General features: G+C 46.0%; 1 non-coding gene and 1 pseudogene across 1 annotated transcript; both read right to left on the reverse strand.

Annotated features, from left to right (window-relative positions):
- Positions 1-14415: 14415 nt before the first annotated feature.
- Positions 14416-18962, reverse strand: LOC101283162 (4-hydroxybenzoate polyprenyltransferase, mitochondrial-like; annotated as a pseudogene).
- A 3045-nt stretch (positions 18963-22007) lies between these two features.
- LOC117202657 (U6 spliceosomal RNA) lies at positions 22008-22114 on the reverse strand. Its single transcript, XR_004485133.1, has one exon. It is a non-coding gene; the product is annotated as a U6 spliceosomal RNA (small nuclear RNA).
- Between the last annotated feature and the right edge of the window lie 3664 nt (positions 22115-25778).

Here is a 25778-nt window from a genome sequence, read left to right on the forward strand (position 1 = left end):
TCACATCATCCTCTCCCAGGTCCCATATCTTGATGTTTCTTTCCCTCTGGAGTTTCTACAAGGCTAGTCTTTGGGAAGGCAGCTGGTAGTCCACACTCACCAGGCATCTGGGAAGGAATGGCATTGGCCTCCCTGCTGCATTTCCCTTTCAGTATTCTTCCTAATATCTTTCCCTTCCTGGTGGAATTTTAGGTGTTCTGATAGTGGGTCATAATATGTTGAAATTAAGGTTACACATACCATTTAATTACTAAGGACACGGAAGAAAGCCCCCAGATAGCGGAACCTGATTTGGAGAATGAACATGTGAAAGGGAGAAAAGAAAAATGAGAGAGAAGCGTTGGGCAGAGGAGTGGAGTCACAAAGTAAAGTGTTTAAAATATTATTTAAAGCCCAGTGTTTTAAGGAACACTGGAGGTTTGGGGTGGGGGAACCCCTCAAACTTGGAGAGGAAAGTACAAGCATTTTATATCTACATCAAAACCATTTACATGCAAATGAATGTGGGATGTGATGCGTATAAAAATGCAGTAGCAAACACAAGCCTGGTTAAGTTACTTTTTCACTCACTAGCAAGACCTGCCTTCACCTCTGCCAACCATTTTGCCAACCCTCCCCCTGGAGTCTGAAAACCGCAATCCCGGGATAAGATCGCCACCTCGTGGCCCATATGAAAACTGCAAGTCTGTGCCTGGCTTCTGACTTAGAAATGTAATGTGAGCCCAATGGGTGATTTTAGATGATCTCATAGACTTTCTAAAAAAAAATTAAAAGAAATAGGTGAATTAATTTTACGTATATATTTTATTTAACTCAGTATATCCAATTATTATCATTTCAACATGTTTTAAAATTATTAATGGTATATTTTACATTCTTTTTCTCATACTAGGTCTTTGAAGTCCAGTGTGTAACTTGCACTTACAGCACATCTCAATTAGGATGCTAAATTTTCATCAGGAATACTTGATCTGTATTTAAATTTCATAAAATATTGCAGTTGAAAAAGTAGACTTGCATACCCAAGTGGTTTCCAATTAGGCGTTACACTGAAAAGTATAGTTAAAAAATTCCATGATTAATTGGGAGTCTGTCTCCGTTTGCAAACAGACCCTCTGTAAGGCAGGGTGTGCTTAATGGGCCCTGCTGAGGCTGCCCCATACAGTATTCTTTTTTTTTTTACTATTTATTTGTTTATTTTAAATTTTTTAAATTGAAGTATAGTTGATTTACAATATTGTGTTAATTTCTGCTGTACAGCAAAGTGATTCAGTTATACATATATATATTCTTTTTCATATTCTTTTCCATTATGGTTTATCACAGGATATTGAATATAGTTCCCTGTGCTCTACAGTAGGACCTTGTTGTTTATCCATCCTATATATAATAGTTTGAACCTGCTAACCCTAAACTCTCACTCCATCCCTCCCCCAACCCCTCCCCCTTGGCAACCACCAGTCTGTTCTCTATGTCTGTGATTCTGTTTCTGTTTCATACATAGGTTCATTTGTGTCATATTTTAGATTCCACATGTAAGTGATAGCATATGGCATTTGTCTTTCTCTTTCTGACTTACTTCACTTGGCCCATCCAGTGTTCCTATTCTTCCTTAGGCACAATTAGGGCATATGGCCAACCTTCTCTGTCCACAGATCACCTAGCTTCCTATTTAACTGAAATCTCTGGACCGATCAGAAGAGGATGGTCATCGTTCACATCTGGAGAGTGTCACATCGTTCACCAGTCACTTATCAGCCGACATCTGTACCCACAGCTAGCGGACACGGTGATGAGCTGCCCAGACCCCCTCCAGCGCTGACCCACACCCCAGCTGCAGGGAGTGTTGCCCACAGACAGCCCTCAGCTGTCAGCCCTCTCTGGCAATTTCCTCAGCTGCAGAGAATCTTCCTGACCAAGGTCATGTGGCCTTTCTGGGCGGCCCACATCCCTGATTGGTCAGCTGGCTTTTAAAGGCCCATCCCTTCCCTTCCTAGGTGTTGATCCTGGAAGCACTCCCTGATTCACTTCCTGGTGCTGACCTTCATCTCAGAGTCTGCTCCCCAGAAGCTCGAATTGTGACTCTTGGTACCAGGAGTGGGTGGACTCCAGAAAGCAGGCGCTAGGACGGGATTCTGGAGTTGGACCGCTCTCTGCCGGCTGTGGCCGTGAGGACACCTTCCCCCTTGGTAGGGGCGGCACCGCCCGCGGCACAAGGTAACGATGAAATTGTTCAGACTTCCACCCCTGACAAACTGGGATGGTCGTCTGGTGGGAGAGAATTCACTAGTGGGTTTTCCCATATGTCAGGAGTTGGTGAAATACGGGGGGGGGGGGGGGGAGGGAGAAACTGTAAGGCTGGTGAAACGGCGTAGCTGTTGCTAAGCACAATTCAGGCTTCAGAAAAAGGAAAGGAAAAGCTGAGAGTGATTCATAGCCCATTAAAAGCTAGGTGTGAAGGCCAGAGAGCCTCCCTGGGAGCACAGACAGAGCTGCCCAACCTCCGCGGCTCCCTGGTGAGAAAGCTGAGCACAGGACCCGGGGTGTAGTCGTAGAGCAGCGTAAACGGTCAAGCTAGGCGGGTCTGCCTGGCCAGGTCAGGGCCCTGCAGGACCGCAGGCTCCTCCGCACAGGCCCCACCTCCACTCCTGGAGGTGTGCTGGGCCGGATAAGAGAGGAAAGAAACCGTGTCCCAAGGGCGCTGCAGGACCTCGCCAGCAAGGCCAGGTGAGCCCTGGATCCAGTGGGGTCAGAACATAAAATCAGGTAAGGGAGAGATTACTGATTTGGGAGCCCTCTCCCAGGACACAGGATTTAACACCCTCGCCGGGTCCCCCAGGGATGGTTGCCCACTTGCTGCCTGGATGGCTCCTAGAAGCCAGAAACCAGCCCTGGACCCCACTAAATGAGGGCCACATGCCAGAATGACCAGGTCAGATGGTGGAAGAAGGGATTTAAGGCTGAGAGAAGCGGGCGTGGTGGGGTGGCCGTGCTGTGTAAAGCAGGATGCCCAGTGGCTGGCTTCCACGGGAAGGCCCGGAAGGCGCACCAGAGTAGGAAGGAATGTGCTGGAGGGAGGGGCACCAGGCTGGCTGAGAAGTTCACCCCCCGGTGCCCTCTTTGGGCCAGCCTGGGCGGTAGGAGACGCTGCTACGAGCAGCTGCCAGGAGGATGCAGTTACCGTGATGGTGGCAGGGCGGGACGGGCAGCTGGGTCCTGGCCCGCAGAGTGATGGAGTTGGTTAGGAGGGCCTGGAAGCGCTGGGGCAGAATAGATGGACCGCTACCGGGGGCCCTGCTCAATGTGTGTGATCAAAAGAAATCAAGGACGGGCGACCAGCAGGCTAAGTGGCCTCAGTAAACAACTTGGCATTCTGCGGCATCTCCAACTTGTCTCAGGCCTCCTTTGCCTCAACCAGAATTAGATGCTTCCTCCTCCGAGGTCTCACAAGCCTTGCATTCCCCTCTGCTAGAAACTAATTATGCTCCACTGGATTCACCTGTTTACTAGGCTAGACTGTGGGCTTTATGAGGCAGGAGCCGTTCCTCTGCTTACGCCACAAAGCAGTGCTGCTAATCACGAACGAGGTTCCCGCAGTGGGTCTCCAGCCCAGCTGCGGCAGCATCACGTGGGGGTGGGCTGACTCTTTACCTCGTCGTGCGACTGGCAACATGTTTATGTGACGTAGTTGTCTTTGAAGTGGGTGTCTCAGCAATCAAGAGTTTATCAGGCAGTTGCTTTAAAATTAAAAAAACCCAACCAGGGCTTCCCTGGTGGCGCAGTGGTTGAGAGTCTGCCTGCCAATGCAGGGGACACGGGTTCGTGCCCCGGTCCAGGAAGATCCCACATGCTGTGGAGCGGCTGGGACCGTGAGCCACAACTACTGAGCCTGCGCGTCTGGAGCTTGTGCTCCGCAACAAGAGAGGCCGCAGCAGTGAGAGGCCCGCGCACCGCGATGAAGAGTGGCCCCCGCTCGCCGCAACTAGAGAAAGCCCACGCACAGAAAAGAAAACCCAGCACAGCCAAAAATAAATAAATAAATGAAATTAAAAAAAAAAAAAAACCAACCAAACAGGGACTTCCCTGGCAGTCCCGTGGTTAAGACTCCATGCTGCCAACACAGGGGGCTTGAGTTCGATCCCCGGTCGGGGAACTGAGATCCCACATGCCTCACAGTGCGGCCAAAAGATTAAAACAAAACAAAACACCTCACTGTCTGGCACTTACACTACAATCCACCCTGTGATGCTGAGGCATCAGAGTCAGTGGTAAAAGGACACTAACAGCCTGGGTAGCAGATAAGTTAGAAGTCAGGGGGGAGGGCACGTTGTAACCTATGAAGTACACCTCTAAATCCTAAATGTACAAATCCTATAATAACATACAGTCTGTGATGTCATTCGTAGCTATTGTCGCAAACTTAAAGCGTCCAGCCATGAAAATAGGTCAGTGATCTCGGGGACTCTGGGAATCTGTTCGAAGATTTGGGTACTATTTCAACATCTGGGCAAGTGAAATGGTGAGGTCTCTGACGTGGTGGTGTGTCCCTGGGGTGTCATCTCTGGTGCAAGAGGTATAGGCATCTCCAATGGCAAACTTGGGCTGGGGCCATGTCGTCTGAGATGGTGTCCTCTCCAGCGATGAATCCATCTCAGAGGTGAGGTGCTGTGGAGAGACAGTCACCCCGGCGACCCTCCCATGTGGCTGTCGGTTGGGGTACTGGTCATGGGCTGGTCGTAGGCTACCCTGATGTGACTCGGAGGTTTCCCTGAGGACTGAGCTGCCTATCTGCTACTGCTCCCTAGTGAACCTAACTGTGAAGGGCTCCCCGGGGACTTCAGGGGCACATTCGGCCATGGCATAGGCAGCTGCCCTTTCATCTCCCAAGGAGCTCATCCAAAGCATGTGAAGATCCTGCGCACGTTTATATTCCAGGCTAGAGAGGATCTTAGGAATGCTATTTCCTGGGACCGATCTGTGAGGGCAGAGGAGAGACCATGAGATCACAGTTCCCATAACCAGAGGGGTTTTATGTACAGGCAATAGCAGGGCCAGCTGGTAGCAATATTCCATGTATAGGAAACCGGAGGCGAGTGTCATTCAGACACTGCTTCCAGAGGACCAGTTGCCTATAAAGGGATTCCATCCCTTGCCCCAGGCTGGGTGGCATAGTGGCCTGAGCCCTTCTCAGTAGGGCTCTCCAACACTTCCTGCTTCTCCACCAGGTGGTGCAATTGCAAGCGGGAGTGGTATGTTCCAGCATTGGATCTGCACGATGGTTGGCCCAAGTAACCGGTCTACAAGTAACCCCATCACCCGGGCCAGTGCAAAGTCATAAGAATAGTCACAGCCACTGATGCTTGATGAGCTTGGGCGGGCGGGTGGAGGTTCCGTGGCTGAGCTATTTGTATATTGATGAACGGCTGAGTGGTGATGCTTGGGGAGAAAGCTGTGGGTTGTGGGTTACGGTGTCTAGCATGGGGGTACGGCCATGACGTGTAGCTTTCTCACCATATTCTCGTCTCCAAGTTGGGCTCAAAGCTACCGAGCAGAGAGTTTCTTTCCCTCTTTCAGACACCCAAACTGTGCCAGGGATTGGTCCTCAGGCAATGAGTTCTACTTCCTGTGAATTAGTAGGAGATCTCATTTCATCTGCCAGCCCTTGCAGCCTCTATAAACAGGGAGAGCGACCAGCATGGAGGTGACCCCTCCATTGTCAGGGCTTTAGAAGAAATGATTTCGCACTAACTTGCTGGGCTTCTGGCCTGGGGGACACGCACTGATGAGGGGTCACGTGGGACTACCTGCCCTCGATCAGGTCACCAGCGTGAAGCAAATGATGAAATGATGGAAAAACCCTAGTGGAAGGGGGGAGTAGAGTCAGAGGACAGAATAAAAAGGACCCTGTCTTGGAGGGTGAAAGCTTGAGGATTGCCGGAGATGACTGAAAGTGGAACTTCGGGGTGGGGGGTGGATAGTAATTGTTATGTGGGATAAGAAGGCCCCGGGGGTGAGAATCAAGCAAGATGGGGCCCTAGCTTCATCCATTTCAGGGACCCCTTGCTTGTAAGGAGAGGCTCTCTAAGGAGGCCATTCTGGGAATTCCCTGGCAGTCCAGTGGTTAGGGCTCGGGGCTTCACTGCTGGCCCGGATTCGATCCCTGGTCGGGGAACTAAGATCCGCAAAGCTGTTCGGCATGGCTCAGCACTGCCAAAAAAAGGAAGAAAATATGCTGTTCTCGTGCTTGGTGAGGCCAGCAAAGTGGGTGCCCGGGTCAGAGTCAGTAATGTCTAGTGATGCAAAGGGCACAAGCCAAATGTAGTCAGGAAAGGCCTGTTTGAGGAGGAACCCTGGGCGGGGGTCGAGCAGAGGGGTCCTGCATGTCAGCAGCGATGAGTGTGTCGACAGGTGGGGGCAGCGGCCGAGGAAATCAACCTGCCCGAGGGAGTGGTGGGTCTCCCCGGGGAACATGTCCCCATCCTCCATAATGGGAACAGGATAGAACTGGTGAGTAGGTTGACGACTGCTGAGGATGCTTCCTGGACCCGTTGTATGTCGTCAGTGAGTTCTATGATATTAGGAGTTGAAGCCTTAAGCGGGGAGAAGCTGAGCATTGAGGTTTTCATTGTCAAGGGTGAGGCGCCATCATTAGTGGCCGGCTTAAGTACCAGCCTCATGGGGCTATTGCAAAGGAGACTGTGGGCCGAATGCCTCTCGGCTGAAGCATATCTTTATTTATTTTACGTATGTATTTATTTATTTTTATTTTTGGCTGCGTTGGGTCTTCGTTGCTGCACGCGGGCTTTCTCTAGTTGCGGCGAGCGGGGGCTACTCTTCGTTGCGGTGCGTGGACTTCTCATTGCGGTGGCTTCTCGTGTTGCAGAGCACGGGCTCTAGGCGTGTGGGCTTCAGTAGTTGTGGCATGCAGGCTCAGTTGTGGCGCACGGGCTTAGTTGCTCCGCGGCACGTGGGATCTTCTCAGACCAGGGGTCGAACCCGTGTGGCCTGCATTGGCAGGTGGATTCTTAACCACTGAGCCACCAGCGATGTCCTATGTATTTATTTTAAAATATTTGTTTATTTGGCTGTGTCAGGTCTTAGTTGAGGCATGCAGGATCTTCACTGCAATGTGCGGGATCTTTAGTTGCAGCATGCTAATTCTTAGTTGTGGCATGTGGGGTCTAGTTCCCTGACCAGGGATCAAACCCAGACCCCCTGCATTGGGAGCTCGGAGTCTTAGCCACTGGACCACCAGGGAAGTCCCTCAAGCATATCTTTAATCATAGGACATGGGCCTTCAGTGCCCTGTTTACATGAGTATTGGGGAATGTTTACCATCTTGACCCGGAGAAAGAGTCACCGGTGCCCAATTGGCGAGTCCTACCAGCGAAGCCAAGAGCTTGGGCTTAGTCCATGGGGCATGGTGTTGTGTCAATGGATCCATGCCTGCAATAGGAAAAGAAAGAACCAGGGGGACACCACCAGAGGTAGCTAGCTGTTTGAGATGGTCCCAATAGTTACATCCGAATGGGTTTTTACATCTTTGCTTGATTTATAGGGAAAGGACTTCCTTTTAGGGAATTTAGAGGAATTGCCTCAAATGACAGTGACTTGGGCCCCAGAGCCTAATAGGGCTAAAAAGGACTAAATTTTTATTGTCCCAAATGGACCACCAGAGTAGTATAAGGATGATTGTCCTCAGGAGGTGGGACAAGCCTCAGGGAGCTGCCAGTTTTCTAGGGTAGGGGCTTAGGTGGCTGCCAGCCCTGGAGGTTAGGGAAGCAGGCAGAGGGAGCATCGGGGACAGGCTCGGGGTCAGGAGGTGTCTGTGTGGCAGGAAGGTGGACAGCAGAGGGAGGCTGTAGCTGGAGAATGCAGGTTTCAGGGCCTGGAGTTGAGACTGGCTACCCAGAGGTCAAGTGGCCAGGACCCCTGAGATTTTGGAACTCCCAGTAGAGGCTTGCCTAAGTGTTCCCATAAGGCTTCCCTAAGTAGTCCCATAAGTATTCCCGTAAGAGGCAACTTATTGTCTAAGTTGGGGGTTTGTTGAAGAGGGAGTGGGGAATCTTTTTTGTTGAGGGAAATTTGTTCAAGAGAGACCCTTCCAGGGCAACCGGAGCAGAGGGCCATGAGTCTGTAACCTAAAACAGTAAAACAGCCTAGCAAAATTTGTTTATTCGAGAACAGCAAAGAATTGCGATTTGGGACATGCACCTAGGGCAAACCACATGGAAGTCCAGTAAAACAAAGGAGAGGAACCTCTTTCCTAGAGAAGGGGAAGTTGGGATGGGCTGTTATAAACAAAAGTCCATTGGGGGAAACTGGGAGTTTGAAGTATAGGGGCTTTTCATGGTTGAGTGGTGACAGTCTCTCATTGGCTGAGTTGCTGCCAGGCAAGGAGAAAATCTTCCTCCTCCTGGAGATGGTGCTGTCACTTCCTGTGGGAGATGCCAAGTAAGGGTCTTCCTGTCAAGGTCTGGGTTGATGGCGGAGTGGTATGTGGGGGAGAGCTCCCTCTGCTGGCCTCTTGGCTCCATTTCACAAGTCTGAAGTATCTGGGCTCCTGGGTGGGAATCTCCTCCATGTCTAGCAACCATGTCAGCGCCCTCCAGTACCTTTTGGATGGTTTCAGCAGCTCCAATAAAATGTACTCCTGCCACCCTGTAACAAGGGGGAGTGCCACGTGAAAAGAATTCTGTGGACTCAGGGTCAAATTGGGACTCTTCAGGGTTGGAAATGAAGGGGTCATTTGGGTCACTATGGCCATGGAAATAATAAACCCATTTGTGATGTTGTGACTGATAATAAGAAACAAATATTTGCTCTTCATCCCGATTTCTAGCACAATGCTCCTAAGACTCTTAGAATTTCTGAAGTGATGAGAGTCATAAAGGTGTCTTTTTTATGTTAATGAGATGACTTTTGGAAGTCACCTAAGGTTGGGAGCTGGTTGCTGGAGAAGCCAATCATGTGATTAGAGGGATCTGACCTCCAGGGAGGTTGAATCAATCATGAAGCAACCATAAAACCCCAAAAGGGACAGATACACCAGAGATACATCTACGCGTGGAACAACTCCTGCGGAGCACCTGCTGAACGCTGGCAGAAGACCTCGGACCTCCCAGGGGGCAAGGAACCCCCCACGTACCTGGTTAGGGCAAAAGAAAAAACTAAACAGAGACAAAAGGATAGGGACGGGTCCTGCACCAGCGGGAGAGAGCTGTGAAGGAGGAAAAGTGTCCACACACTAGGAAGCCCCTTCGCGGGTGGAGACTTCGGGAGGCGGAGTGGGGGAGCTTGGGAGCCGCGGAGGAGAGCACAGCAACAGGGGTGCGGAGGGCAAAGCGGACAGATTCCAGCGCAGAGGATCGGGCCGACCGGAACTCACCAGCCGAGAGGCTTTTCTGCTCGCCCGCCGGGGCGGGCGGGACTGGGAGCTGAGGCTCCGGCTTTTGTCGGAGCGCCGGGAGAGGACTGAGGTTGGCGGCGTGAACACAGCCTGCAGGGCGTTGGTGCACCGCGGCTGGCCGGGAGAGAGTCCGGGGAGAGGTCTGGACCTGCCGAGGAGGCAAGAGACTTTTACGTCCCTCTTTGTTTCCTGGTGCACGAGGAGAGGGGATTAAGAACGCTGCTTGGGAGAGCTCCAGGGACGGGCGCGAGCCGCGGCTGAAAGTGCGGAGCCCAGAGACAGACATGGGACGCTGGGGCCGCTGCTGCCGCCACCGGGAGGCCTGTGTGCGAGCGCAGGTCACTAGCCACACGCCCTTCCGGGGAGCCTGTGCAGCCCGCCACTGCCAGGGTCCCGGGATCCAGGGACAACTCGCCCGGGAGATCGCACGGCGCGCCTCAGGCTGCAACGTCTCGCCGGCCTCTGCCGCTGCAGGCCCGCCCCGCACTCCGTGACCCTCCCTACCCCCCCGGCCTGAGTGAGCCAGAGCCTCCGAATCAGCGGCTCCTTTAACCCCGTCCTGTCTGAGCAAAGAACAGACGCCCTCCGGCGACCTACACGCACAGGCGGGGCCAAATCCAAAGCTGAGCCCCTGGGAGCTGTGAGAACAAAGAAGAGAAAGGGAAATCTCTCCCAGCAGCCTCAGAAGCAGCGGATTAAAGCTCCACAATCAACTTGATATACCCTGCATCTGTGGAATACCTGAATAGTCAACGAATCATCCCAAATTAAGGAGCCCTGTGGATGAAAGGCTCTTGGTGCTGCAGCCAGGAGTCAGTGCTGTGCCTCTGAGGTGGGAGAGCCAACTTCAGGACACTGGTCCACAAGAGGCCTCCCAGCTGCACATAATATCAAACAGCAAAAATCTCCGAGAGATCTCCATCTCAACGCCAGCACCCAGCTTCACTCAACGACCAGCAAGCTACAGTGCTGGACATCCTATGCCAAACAACTAGCAAGACAGGAACACAACCCCACCCATTAGCAGAGAGGCTGCCCAAAATCATAATAAGTCTACAGACACCCCAAAACACACCACCAGACGTAGACCTGCCCACCAGAAAGACAAGATCCAGCCTCATCCACCAGAACACAGGCACTAGTACCCTCCACCAGGAAGCCGACACAACCCACTGAACCAACCTTAGCCACTGGGGACAGACACAAAAAACAACAGGAACTACGAACCTTCAGCCTGCAAAAAAGGAGACCACAAACACAGTAAGATAAGCAAAATGAAAAGACAGAAAAACACACAGCAGATGAAGGAGCAAGATAAAAACCCACCAGACCTAACAAATGAAGAGGAAATAGGCAGTCTACCGGAAAAAGAATTCAGAATAATGATAGTAAGGTTGATCCGAAATCTTGGAGATAGAATGGACAATAGAATGGACAAAATGCAAGAATCAGTTAACAAGGACCTAGAAGAACTAAAGATGAAACAAGCAACGATGAACAACACAATAAATGAAATTAAAAGTACTCTAGATGGGATCAATAGCAGAATAACTGAGGCAGAAGAACGGATAAGTGACCTGGAAGATAAAATAGTGGAAATAACTACTGCAGAGCAGAATAAAGAAAAAAGAATGAAAAGAACTGAGGACAGTCTCAGAGACCTCTGGGACAACATTAAACGCACCAACATTCGAATTATAGGGGTTCCAGAAGAAGAAGAGAAAAAGAAAGGGACTGAGAAAATATTTGAAGAGATTATAGTTGAAAACTTCCCTAATATGGGAAAGGAACTAGTTAATCAAGTCCAGGAAGCACAGAGAGTCCCATACAGGATAAATCCAAGGAGAAATACGCCAAGACACATATTAATCAAACTGTCAAAAATTAAATACAAAGAAAACATATTAAAAGCAGCAAGGGAAAAACAACAAATAACACACAAGGGAATCCCCATAAGGTTAACAGCTGATCTTTCAGCAGAAACTCTGCAAGCCAGAAGGGAGTGGCAGGACATATTGAAAGTGTTGAAGGAGAAAAACCTGCAACCAAGATTACTCTACCCAGCAAGGATCTCATTCAGATTTGATGGAGAAATTAAAACCTTTACAGACAAGCAAAAGCTGAGAGAGTTCAGCACCACCAAACCAGCTCTACAACAACTGCTAAAGGAACTTCTCTAGGCAAGAAACACAAAAGAAGGAAAAGACCTACAATAACAAACCCCAAACAATTAAGAAAATGGGAATGGGAACACACATATCGATAATTACCTTAAATGTAAATGGACTAAATGCTCCCACCAAAAGACACAGATTGGCTGAATGGATACAAAAACAAGACCCATATATTTGCTGTCTACAAGAGACCCACTTCAGACCTAGAGACACATACAGACTGAAAGTAAGGGGATGGAAAAAGGTATTTCATGCAAATGGAAACCAAAAGAAAGCTGGAGTAGCAATCCTCATATAAGTTATATATATATATATATGTAGTTTGCTTGAGTGCAGTGTTTTTTGTTTTCTGTACTGAATTCATTAGCATGGGTCGGTATAAAATTTAGCATAGGTCAATATGTAATTTGTAAACTAATAAGGTCTTAAAGTGAGGAATTAAGTCTTTTAAATTTAATTATTTATTGTAAAGAGCAGAATAGCATACATAAACAGGTGCCTAAGGAAAACTTGTATTCTAATATGGAACTCTCATGAACACCTTTCTTTTTTTCTTCTAACGGTATGATAGTAGGCCATTTGATTATTTTTATGGCTTTAACTTTACAACAATGAAATATTCGTAAATTTTAAAAAGTATTTTTCTTTATTTGATGCGGGTGGGATACTGGAGAAATGAAAGGTCAAACATCTATTGAGGATTCCATACTTGTCTATATATTGTGTACTTTTATTTCAAGAACTGATTTAAAATTCCTAAAAGGATGCTATAATAAGTTATTATGCCATTTTACAGACTGAATTAAGTGAATTTCAGGGAGGTATGAAACTTGCCTAAGGCTATCCAGCTACCAAGTGGTAGAAGTGAGAATTAAATCCAGGTATACCTATAAAAAAAAATAAAAAATAAATAAAAAAAAATAAAAAAAAAAAAGAAGGCGAGGGCAGCACCAGGGTATGGGGTTGTTAGTTTTATAGGGGTGAGTAATTTCATACTCTGATGAGTGGGAGGAGTATTCCAGCTATTTTGGGGAAGGGGTGGGGATTTCTAGGAATTGAGCCACCGCCCACTTTTTGACCTTTATGGTCATCCTTGGAACTGTCGTGGCACCTGTGGGTGTGTCGCTTAGCTTGCTGATGTGTTACAATGAGTGTATACTGAGGCTCAAGGTCTAGTGGAAGTAGACTCGTCCGCCATCTTGGACCTATTTTGTTCTAATCAGTTTATGTTGTGTCCTCGGGCTATGTAATTCTTTTAAAGGTTGTGCCCTGCCCCCTTTCCTCCTGTTTCATATTGAATATATAATATTTACCAGAGTATGTTTTAATAATTAATACATGATATATTGTATAATTAATTTATATATCATATATATAATGATATCTATAGGTATTTGTTCTAATAAGTCATTAAAAAAAAAAAAAGAGTGGAAAAAAAAAAAAAAAAAAAAAAAAAAAAAAAAAAACCCCAAAAGGACGGGGTTTGGAGAGCTTCTGGGCTGGTAAACACATGGAGATTCAGGGGGAGTGGTACACCTGGAAAGAGCGTGTATACTCTGTGCCCTTCCCCATACCTTGCCCTGTGCATCTCTTCCATCTGGCTGTTCCTGAGTTATATTCATTCATTCACTCATTTATTTATTTATTTATTTTTGGCTGTGTTGGGTCTTTGTGGCTGTGCGCGGGCTTTCTCTAGTTGCGGCGAGCGGGGGCTACTCTTCATTGCAGTGCTCAGGTTTCTCATTGTGGTGGCTTCTCTTGTTGTGGAGCACAGGCTCTAGGTGCGTGGGCTTCAGTAATTGTGGTGTGCAGGCTCAGTAGTTGTGGCACACGGGCTTAGTTGCTCCGCGGCATGTGGGATCTACCTGGACCAGGGCTCGAACCTGTGTCCCCTGCATTGGCAGACGGATTCTTAACCACTGCACTGCCAGGGAAGCCCGGCAGGCAGATTCTTAACCACTGTGCCACCAGAGAAGTCCTCTGAGTTATATTCTTTTTTAAAAAAATTTATTTTATTAAAGTATAGTTGATTTACAATGATGTGTTTATTTCTACTGTATAGCCAAGTGATTCTGTTATACATATGTATATATAATATATACACACAAATTCTTGTTCATATTCTTTTTCATTATGGTTTATCACAGGATATTGAATATAGTTCCCTGTGCTATGCAGTAGGAACTTGTTTATATATTCTCTATATAATGGTTTGCATCTTCTAAGCCCAAACTCCCAGTCCATCCCTCCCCCCACCGCCTTGGCAACCACAAGTCTGTTCTCTGTGTCTGTGATTCGGCTTCTGTTTAGTAGATAAGTTCATTCGTGTCATATTTTAGATTTCACGTATAAGTGATATCATCTGGTATTTGTCTTTCTCTTTCTGACTGACTTCAGAAAGTAATCTCTAGGTCCATCTACATCGCTGCAAATGGCATTATTTCATTCTTTTTTATGGCTGAGTAATATTCCATTGTATATATGTACCACACTTCTTTATCCGTTCATCTGTCAATGGACATTTAGGTTGTTTCCATGTCTTGGCTATTGTAAATAGTGCTGCAATGAACATTGGGGTGCATGTATCTTTTTGAAGTATGGTTCTCTCTGGATATATGCCCAGGAGTGGGATTGCTGGATCATATGGCAACTATAGTTTTAGTTTTTTGAGGAACCTCCATACTGTTCTCCATAGTGGCTGCACCAATTTACATTCCCACCAACAGTGTAGGAGGGTTCCCTTTTCTCTACATCCTCTCCAGCATTTGTTATTTGTAGACTTTTTGATGATGGCCATTTTGACCCACATGAGGTGGCACCTCATTGTAGTTTGTTTTTTATAAATTTATTTATTTATTTTTGGCTTAGTTGGGTCTTTTTTGCTAGGCGCGGGCTTCCTCTAGTTGTGGCGAGCAGTGGCCACTCCTTGTTGTGGTGGACGGGCTTCTCACTGCCGTGGCCTCTCCCGTTGTGGAGCATGGGCTCTAGGCATGTGGCCTTCAATAGTTGTGGCACACGGGCTCAGTAGTTGTGGCTTACGGGCTCTAGAGCGCAGGCTTAGTAGTGGTGGCTCACGGGCTTAGTTGCTCTGCGGCATGTGGGATCCTCCCGGACCGGGGCCCGGACCCGTGTCCCCTGCATTGGCAGGCGGACTCTCAACCACTGCGCCACCAGGGAAGCCCCCCATTGTAGTTTTGATTTGCATTTCTCTAATAATTAGTGATGTTGAGCATCTTTTCATGTGCCTGTTGGCTATATGTAAGTCTCCTTTGGAGAAATGTCTACTTAGGTCTTCTGTCCGTTTTTTGATTGGGTTGTTTGTTTTTGATATTGAGCTGTATGAACTGTATGAGCTGTTTGTATATTTTGGAAATTAAGCCCTTGTCGATCGCATCATTTGTAAATATTTTCTCCCATTCTGTGGGTTGTCTTTTCATTTTGTTTATAGTTTCCTTTGCTGTACAAAAGCTTGTAAGTTTAACTAGGTTCCATCTGTTTATTTTTGCTTTTATTTCTATTGCCTTGAGAGACTGACCTAAGAAAACGTTGCTACGATTTAGGTCAGAAAATGTTTTGCCTATGTTCTTTTCTAGAAGTTTTATAGTATCCAGTCTTACATTTAAGTCTTTAAGCCATTTCGAGTTTATTTTTGTGTATGATGTGAGAGAGTGTTCTAACTTCATTGATTTACATGTGGCTGTCCAGCTTTTCCAACACCACTTGCTGAAGAGACTGTCTTTTCTCCATTATGTATTCTTGCCTCCTTTATTGCAGATTAATTGACTGTAGGTGTGTGGGTTTATTTCTGGGCTCTCAACTGACTACTGTTCTGTTCCACCTGACTTATATTCTTATATAATACATCCAGTGAGTAAAAATGAGTTTCTGGAGTTCTGAGAGCCACTCTAGCAAATTAATTGAACCCAAGGAGGGGGTCGTGGGAACCTCTGATTTATAGCTGGTTGGTCAGAAGCACAGGTAACAACGTGGACCTGTGACTGGAGTGTGAAATGAGTCGGGGTGCTGTCTGGTAGGACTGAAGCCTTAAAATGCAGAATCTGAGGCTACCTCTGCTACCAAACTCGGGTCCAGCTGCCACTGCTTGAAAATCAATACTCAGGAGGCAAGTGTTAGGAGAAATGAAAAATGTTCCTTTTCCTAATGTTCCTAATCAGAAAGCTAGCATTCTGGAGAGAAGGCAGACTCGTGTCCCAAATCTAACTCTGAAGATTATGCTTGGCCATAGAAGTTTGTTGTTTTGTTTAACAGGTATAATAGGTAAAAATCTTTGTTTACTGATTTAAATTCTCTTAAAATATAAAAAATAGAATGGTTTCCTGAATTACAGCTTTTGGCCATAAGTAAAGGTCAACACGGAGAACAATAAGCCCAAACTTACTGTAGCAACTTTTATTTTCCCCTAAAAAGAGAGTCCATTTTCATACAGAGACATTCATTTAGATGAGACACACATTAGGTTTTTTCCGAAGTGCCCAAACTCACATAATTCCTGTAACTGCAGATGAGAATTATAATGAGAAGCATGCATTAACTTAAAAATACTGCAGGCGATGGCAAATCCTGAAGAGTTCCCGGTTTCCGTGACAGGGTAAGAACTCGACTAGTACATACTTGAACTAAAATCCAGGCAAAAATGCTCTAAAACTTCATCTACTGGTTTGTAATTCATTAACATATTGTAAGACTGTTATTCAGATCCAGTTATGTGGTAATAAGACCTGAGAGTGTTTTGTAAAAGTTTATTTTAAAAATCACCACATAAACTTAATTTGCTAATTTTCCATTCTATTATCTGTATTTTTCTTTGTTTCACCTGTCTCCTTTTCTTTCCACAAATTCACAAGGACAATCCCTAAAAAAAGTATTAGTCCTATTGTTCTTTTGGAGGTGAATTTATCCCAACACTCCTCAGGTCTGTGCATGTCCAGAGTGTAAATCTGGTGAGCCAGATGGGCTCCTGCTGCAGCAGCCGGAGCAGTGTGGTAGGGCACAGTCTGACCGTTGTTCGCTCCCACCAGGCTCAGCACCCCCAGCATTGCCACACTGAAGCCACCGAGCCACTGCTTAGTATCTTCACAGAACAGCACTGCCGTGGACTTCAGCGCGATCAGAGCATCTGTCTTGTCCTGACGAGCCTAGATAGTATCTTATATGAGTCCACATAATCCCAGAAAAATAAAGAGGGAGGCAAACAGATGGATCACAGGAGCCCTTGATAGCAGACCATCCAAGTAATGCTCCCCGATTAAAAGTCAACCCCAAGGCTAATTGAGGCCAGTGTGTAATTCTCTTCATTAGCGGGTAGGTGATGACAAGAAGTAGGGATGCTGCTCCAAGAGCTATACTGTAGTAATTCAGACACAGAAGAACACCTAGTGCCAAGTTCAGCTGTCCCCCGAGAAAAACAGAGGACTGAAAAGTTGAAATGTCTCCAGCAGCTATTGGGTGACTTGCTGTTCCTGGAACCTTTTTATCATAGTCCTGGTCCCACATGTCATTAATAGTACAGCCTGCTTCATGCAGCGGAACAGCTCCAGTGCCAGAGAGGGATAAGACGTACCAATCCGGAAAACAGCCTGGTTGGGCTGCCAAAGCAGTGCTCCGAGTACATGGCAGGTGCCGCAGCCAGGTTCCGATGGGCTTGTCCAACCGCATGAGGCACAGGTGCGGCTGCAGACGGTGGGGCGCCGATTCATGATCCCCGCCGCCGACAGGCTCAGCCGACGCCCGCCCGGCCCCAGCCCCAGCCCCGCCGAGGGCTGCCAGTCTCCCGTGTGGAGCTCGCGGGCCGCGTGCGCCAAGGCCAGGGAGCGGCCGTGTGAGCCCCATAGCCATGCCTGTGTCCTGGCCCGCGAGCCCCACGCCTCCCGCGCCCAGCATCGGGGGGAAAGGGGAAGTGGTCTCAGTTACTTATTGAAATAGGGGATCAGACTTGTCACCTTCTCCCACTGCATGCAGGCTTGTCGACCTTTCTTTAGATGCTATCTTGTTCACACAGTTTGTTTGAGAGATTACTGAAGGGGAAGCTAGGGAGGAGATCTGGTCATCTGTTAATTACTTATTCTTCCTTTCTACTTCTTTGATCTATGGAAAGAACCAACAGGTTAGGCACGGTATTGTGTGATCAAAAGTTAGGAAAGTTGGTGGGACTTTCCTGGTGGCACAGTGGTTGGGAGTCCACCTGCCGATGTAGGGGATGCAGGTTCATGCCCCGGTCCGGGAAGATCCCGCATGCCGCGGAGTGGCTGGGCCCGTGAGCCATGGCTGCTGGGCCTGCGCGTCCGGAGCCTGTGCTCCGGGCCAGTGAGAGGCCTGCATACCGCAAAAAAAAAAAAAAAAAAGGAAAGTTGGAGGCGCAGTGGTTAAGAATCCACCTGCCAATGCAGAGGACATGGGTTCCAGCCCTGGGCCGGGAAGATCCCACATGCTGCAGAGCAACTAAGCCTGTGCACCACAACTACTGAGCCCACGTGCCACAACTACTTAACCCGCGTGCCTAGAGTCCATGCTCTGCAACAAGAGAAGCCACCGCAATGAGAAGCCCGTGCACCACAACGAAGAGTATCCCCCACTCACCACAACTAGATAAATCCCACATGCAGCAATGAAGATGCAATGCAGCCAAAAATAAATAAATTAAATAAATAAATTTATTTATTAAAAAAAAACAAAGTTATTAAAAAAAAAACAAAGTTAGGAAAGGTGTGCTTGGGCCGGAGATGAGTAGAGCATGGGGGTGCCTGGCTTAAGGTTAGTTAGAATATAGCTTAGCTAAAGTGACAAGACAAAAGGGGCCTCCTGCAGAGAGCTCTTTCCTGCCAAGAGCTGTTTCCTGACAAAGCTGCTTACATCTCCAGGTAGACGGCCTCAGAATTGAGTTGTTTGGTGTGGGGGAAATCTCCTCACATATACAATGAAAATTGGGTTCAAACTCAGGGACCCCCAGGGGCCTGCAGCCAGAGACCCTGGGACCTGGATCCACCCACCAGCAATCCAGCGCTAGCCCCAGGACCCCCACCAGTGGGCCGACACCAGCTCTGGCACCCCTGCACCCTGCAGCCAGAGATCCCAGGACCTGACTCTGTATGCTGGTGGGCTGGTACTGGCCCCAGGACTTGGTTTCACCCACCGGTGGGTGGGCACCAGCCCCAGGATCACTGCAGCTCTGCAGCTGGCCTTGTCAGGACCCAACTAACACACCAGCCCCAGGGCTCCTTGGGCCCCAGCTGTGCCCACCAGCAAGCCAACCCCAGCTCTGAGACACCTTGCACCCCTCAGCCAGCCACTCCAGTTTCCAGCCCCGCTCAGCAGTGGGCCAAGTCCAGCTTTGGGACATCCCGGAACCTGCAGTCAGCCATGTCGGGAACTGACCCTAACCGCCAGCAGGCTGGCAATGGACCTGGGAGCCCCAGCCCCACAGCTACTCACCCTAGAACCCCATTCTGTCCACCAGTGGGCCAGCAGTAGCCCTGGGACCCCCTTCCCCCAGACTTCCACCACCAGCTGCCTGTGACCCAGCCCTGGGAACCATGGCTGGCAGCCTCCGCACAAGGAGGGCCTGGCAACCAACTGGACCAGGGGCCAGCCACGCCTAGCAGACCACCCACATAGTCAACCCACCACAACAGAAGGACCCACGCAGCCCTCGTGGACATAGGGGCACCCCTAGAGCACATAACTCTGGTGACCAGAGGGGAGTGTGCTGCTGGGAGGCTTAGGACGTCTCCTACAAAAGGCCACATCTCCAAGGTCAGGAAATAATACCAGTGTACCAGATACACAGAAATAAAAACAGCAAAATTAGGCAAAATGATGTGACAAGAGGAACATGTTCCAAAGAAAGGAACAGGATAAAACCCCAGAAGAAGAACTAAAAAAAAGCTTGAGCACCGCAATGAAGAGTAGCCCCCACTTGCTGCAACTAGAGAAAGCCCACATGCAGCAACAAAGACCCAATGCAGCCAAAAAAAAAAAAAAGTTCAAGGTAAGGATCATAAAGATGATCAAAGAACTCGAGAGATGAATGGATGAAAACAGTGAAAAGTTTAACAAAGAGTTAAAGAGCCTTTATATTTATAAAGAAGAACCAAACCGAGGTAAAGAATACAATAACTGAAATAAAAAAATACACTAGAAGGAATCAGAAGTAGATTAGATGACAGAGGAACAGATCAGTGAGCTGGAAGACAGTAATGGAAATCACTGAAGCTGAACAGAAAAAATAAAAAGTGAGGACAGTTTAAGAGAATTTGGGACAACATCAAGCATGCTAAAATTCACATGATAGAGATCCCAGAAGGAGAAGAGAGAGAGAAAGGGACCGAGAATGTGTTTGAAGATAGAGTAACTGAAAACTTTCCTAACCTGGGAAAGGAAACAGACATTCAGGTCCAAGAAGCACAGAGAGTCCCAAACAGAATCAACCCAAAGAGAATCACATCAAGACACACTGTAATTAAAATGGCAAAAATTAAAAACAGAGAATCTGGGCTTCCCTGGTGGCGCAGTGGTTGAGAATCTGCCTGCCAATGCAGGGGACATGGGTTCGAGCCCTGGTCTGGGAAGATCCCACATGCCACGGAGCAACTAGGCCCGTGCGCCACAACTACTGAGCCTGTGCGTCTGGAGCCTGTGCTCCGCAACAAGAGAGGCCGCGACAGTGAGAGAGGCCTGCGCACTGTGATGAAGAGTGGCCCCCACTCGCCGCGACTAGAGAAAGCCCTTGCACAGAAACAAAGACCCAACACAGCCAAAAATAAATAAATAAATTACCAAAAAAACAACAAAAAAAACCCCAGAGAATCTTAAAAGCAGCAAGGGAAAAGCAACAAGTTATGTACAAGGGAACTCCAGAAAGCTATCAGCTGACTTTCCAGCTGATTGGAGGCAGGAAAAAGGTGAAGTACTGGCTGCTCTGTACAGGCATATCTGAGTTACATGCTTCTTCAGGGGTGCATGTTCAGAACATGGTGGTGTTAGCATGATCTGAGGGTGGAGATTTTGGCCCTGACATCAAAAAGTCATCCATTGGACACTTGTACAGGCCCAGCAGGAGGGTCCATGGTGCCAGTCGGTTTGAACTTGGCAAGACTAACTCCATGTTCCTGAAAAACAAACTAAGGAACCGTTACTATAGTGACCCTTGTGTCACAGGTGTTATCTGTTGGGGGTGGTTAAAGGAGTCTTACCATAAGCTATGTGTCTAAGCTATGTGAAGCTTGGAGGGTATACAATTTGCAGGAACATTTAAGACAAGCTTGATTGGTGAGGGCAGGTTATGGGATGTTACTAAGCAAGTTAGAGTTTAAGGGATCGAACTCTTGACTGCCCTCGGTTTCCACCTCACTGTGGTAGACATTTTCATAGGACATCCTGGTGGACTGGATACTTATTAATAACTAAATGGGATTCTAGTAATGTGCCAGTATCTTTTGACTTTTAAGATTGTTTTGTTATAAAGGATTCATGTTTGAAGACCAAGGGGTGGACTGTGTGAAAGGAAAAGCAAAATGGAGTTGCCATTGCTAAGAGAGCCTGGAGGCCATTAAGGAAGTGTGGCTTATACACATCTCAGCCTGGATGGAATCTGACATTTTGACCACTTACTGTCCTAATGGAGTCATTCAGAACATCTACCAGATACTCAAGATACTTATCAGACCCTTACCCTAAAATAACTCATGATAACCTATCTACTTATTGGACCCGACCCTAAAATAACTTGTGATTCCTTAAGGACAAATGTTTTCCAACTTGTGTCAGAGTTGATCACAATTCTTGCCAGGCAACTTTTAACTTTGTGGCTTTTTGCCTCTGTAAGCCGTGACTCTTCCTGGAAACACTCTTTTGGTTTTACTTGAATCTGTGTCTCCTGAATTGCAATTCTTAGGATGCCCAGTAAACTCGTTTCTTATTTGCAGCCTCCTGCACTATTTCTTGGTTGACAACTGTGAAGCCGTGATTTATAATAAGAAATAAATATTTGATCCTCATCCCCATTTCTGGCACAGAGCTCCTAAGACTTTTTTGTTGTTGTTGTTGTTTTTTAAAAAATTGAAGTGTAGTTGATTTAGTGATACAATATCATGTTAGTTTCAGTTGTACAGCACAGTGATTTTATATATATATATATATATATATATATATATATATACACTTCTTCAGATTCTCTTCCCTTATAGGTTATTACAAAATATTGAGTATAGCTCCCTGTGCTATACAGTAGGTCCTTGTTGGTTATTTTATTTTATTTATTTTTTTGCAGTTCTATAATTTTATTTGACAATCAGCAGTTAGTGTTCATCCACATTAACTATAGATTTTTCAAAGTGGTGGCAGGAACATAGGTAACCAACGTATAGCGCTTGTTTGGTGAATCTTCATCTTCCTTATGTTTTCTGAACAAAAATATGGAACACTTCACGAATTCGTGGGTCTTCCTTGTGCAGGGGCCATGCTAATCTTCTCTGTATCCTTCCAATTTTAATATATGTGTTGCCAAGGCGAGCACTCTGCTTTATATATAGCAGTGTGTATATGTTAATCCCAACCTCCTAATTTATCCCTCCACCCCACCTCCCTTTCCCCTTTGGTAACCATAAGATTGTTTTCCATGTCTGTGAGTCTCTGTTTTGGAAATAAGTTCATTTGTATTATTATTATTTTTTTTTTTAGATTCCACATATAAGTGATATCATATATATATATTTTAACATCTTTATTGGAGTATAATTGCTTTAAAATGGTGTGTTAGTTTCTGCTTTATAACAAAGTGAATCAGCTATACAGATGTACACATATCCCCGTATCTCCTCCCTCTTGCGTCTCCCTCCCACCCTGCCTATCCCACCCCTCTAGGTGGTCACAAAGCACTGAGCTGATCTCCCTGTGCTATGCAACTGCTTCCCACAAGCTATCTGTTTTACATTTGGTAGTAGGTATAAGTCCATGCCACTCTCTCACTTCGTCCCAGCTTACCCTTACCCTTACCCCTCCCCAGTCTTCAAGTCCGTTCTCTACGTCTGTGTCTTTATTCCTGTCCTGCCCCTAGGTTCTTGATAACCCTTTTTTTTTTTTTTAGATTCCATATATATGTGTTAGCATATGGTATTTGTTTTTCTCTTTCTGACTGACTTCACTCTGTATGACAGACTGTAGGTCCATCCACCTCACTACAGTTAACTCGTTTCTTTTTATGGCTGAGAAATATTCCATTGTATATATGTGCCACATCTTCTTTATCCATTCATCTGTGGATGGACACTTAGGTTGCTTCCATCTCCTGGCTATTGTAAATAGAGCTGCAGTGAACATTGTGGTACATGACTCTTTTTGAATTATGGTTTTCTCAGGGTATATGCCCAGTGTTGGGATTGCTGGGTCATATGGTAGTTCTGTTTTTAGTTTTTTGAGGAACCTCCATACTGTTCTCCATAGTGGCTGTATCAATTTACATTTCCACCAACAGTGCAAGAGGGTTCCCTTTTCTTCACACCCTCTCGAGCATTTATTGTTTGTAGATTTTTTGATTATGGCCATTCTGACCTGTGTGAGGTGATACCTCATTATAGTTTTGATTTGCATTTATCTAATGGTTAGTGATGTTGGGCATCCTTTCACATGTTTGTTGTCAGTCTGTATATCTTCTTTGGAGAAATGTCTGTTTAGGTCTTCTGCCCATTTTTGGATTGGGTTGTTTGTTTTTTTGATATTGAGCTGCATGAGTTGCTTGTATATTTTGGAGATTAATCCTTTGTCAGTTGCTTCGTTTGCAAATATTTTCTCCCATTCTGAGGTTTTTGTCTTGTTATTGGTTTCCTTTGCTGTGCAAAAGCTTTTAAGTTTCATTAGGTCCCATTTGTTTATTTTTGTTTTTATTTCCATTTCTCTAGGAGGTGGGTCAAAAAGGATCTTGCTGTGATTTATGTCACAGAGTGTTCTGCCTATGTTTTCCTCTAGGAGTTTTATAGTGTCTGGCCTTACATTTAGGTCTTTAATCCATTTTGAGTTTATATTTGAGTATGGTGTTAGGGAGTGTTCTAATTTCATTCTTTTACATGTATCTGTCCAGTTTTCCCAGCACCACTTATTGAAGAGGCTGTCTTTCCTTAGTTTTTTTTTTTTTTTTTGGCCATGGCTCACGGGCCTAGCTGCTCCGCGGCATGTGGGATCTTCCCGGACCGGGGCACGAACCTGCATCCCCTGCATCGGCAGGCGGACTCTCAACCACTGCACCACCAGGGAAGCCCTGTCTTTTCTCCATTGTATATCCTTGCTTCCTTTATCAAAAATAAGGTGACCATATGTGTGTGGGTTTATCTCTGGGCTTTCTATCCTGTTCCATTGATCTATATTTCTGTTTTTATGCCAATACCATACTGTCTTGATTACTGTAGCTTTGTAGTATAGTCTGATGTCTGGGAGACTGATTCCTCCAGCTCCGTTTTTCTTTCTCAAGATTGCTTTGGTTATTCGGGATCTTTTGTGTTTCCATACAAATTGTGAAATTTTTTGTTCTAGTTCTGTGAAAAATGCCATTGGTAGTTGGATAGGGATTGCATTGAACTGTAGATTGCTTTGGGTAGTGTAGTCATTCTCACAATGTTGATTCTTCCAATCCAAGAACATGGTATATCTCTCCATCTGTTTGTATCATCTTTAATTTCTTTCATCAGTGTCATAGTTTTCTGCATACAGGTCTTTTGTCTCCTTAGGTAGGTTTATTTTTAGGTATTTTATTCTTTTTGTTGCAATGGTAAATGTGGGTGTTTCCTTAATTTCTGTTTCAGATTTTTCATCATTAGTGTTTAGGAATGCAAGAGATTTCTGTGCATTAATTTTGTATCCTGCTACTTTACCAAATTCACTGATTAGCTCTAGTAGTTTTCTGGTAGCATCTTTAGGATTCCCTATGTATAGTATCATGTCATCTGCCAACAATGACAGCTTTACTTCTTTTTTTCCGATTTGGATTCCTTTTATTTCTTTTTCTTCTCTGATTGCTGTGGCTAAAACTTCCAAAACTGTGTTGAATAATAGTGGTGAGAGTGGGCAACCTTGTCTTGTTCCTGATCTTACTGGAAATGGTTTCAGTTTTTCACCATTGAGAACCATGTTGGATGTGGGTTTGTCATATATGGCCTTTATTATGTTGAGATAAGTTCCCTCTATGCCTACTTTCTGGAGGATTTTTATCATAAATTGGTGTTGAATTTTGTCAAAAGCTTTTTCTGCATCTATTGAGATGATCATATGGTTTTTATTCTTCAATTTGTTAATATGGTGTATCACATTTATTGATTTGCATATATTGAAGAATCCTTGCATTCCTGGGATAAACCCCACTTGATCATGGTGTATGATCCTTTTAATGTGCTGGTGGATTCTGTTTGCTAGTATTTTATTGAGGAATTTTGCATCTATGTTCATCAGTGATATTGGCCTGTAGTTTTCTTTCTTTGTGACATCCTTGTCTGGTTTTGGTATCAGGGTGATGGTGGCCTTGTAGAATGAGTTTGGGAGTGTTCCTCCCTCTGCTATATTTTGGAAGAGTTTGAGAAGGATAGGTGTTAGCTCTTCTCTATATGTTTAATTCGCCTGTGAAGCCATCTGGTCCTGGGCTTTTGTTTGTTGGAAGATTTTTAATCACAGTCTCAGTGTCAGTTCTTGTGATTGGTCTGTTTATATTTTCTGTTTCTTCCTGGTTCAGTCTCGGAAGGTTGTGCTTTTCTAAGAATTTGTCCATTTCTTCCAGGTTGTCCATTTTATTGGCATATAGTTGCTTGTAGTAATCTCTCAGGATCCTTTGTATTTCTGCAGTGCCAGTTGTTACTCCTCCTTTTTCATTTCTAATTCTATTGATTTGAGTCTTCTCCCTTTTTTTCTTGATGAGTCTGGCTAATGGTTTATCAATTTTGTTTATCTTCTCAAAGAACAAGCTTTTAGTTTTATTTATCTTTGCTGTTGTTTCCTTCATTTCTTTTTCATTTATTTCTGATCTGATCTTTATGATTTCTTTCCTTCTGCTAACTTTGGGGTTTTTTTTTGTTCTTCTCATTGCTTTAGTGTAAGGTTTGGTTGTCTATTTGAGATGTTTCTTGTTCCTTAAGGTAGAACTGTATTGCTATAAACTTCCCTCTTAGAACTGCTTTTGCTGCATCCGATAGGTTTTGGGT

The sequence above is a fragment of the Orcinus orca genome, chromosome 20 (assembly GCF_937001465.1).
Source record: "Orcinus orca chromosome 20, mOrcOrc1.1, whole genome shotgun sequence".
Classification (NCBI taxonomy): Eukaryota; Metazoa; Chordata; class Mammalia; order Artiodactyla; family Delphinidae; genus Orcinus; species Orcinus orca.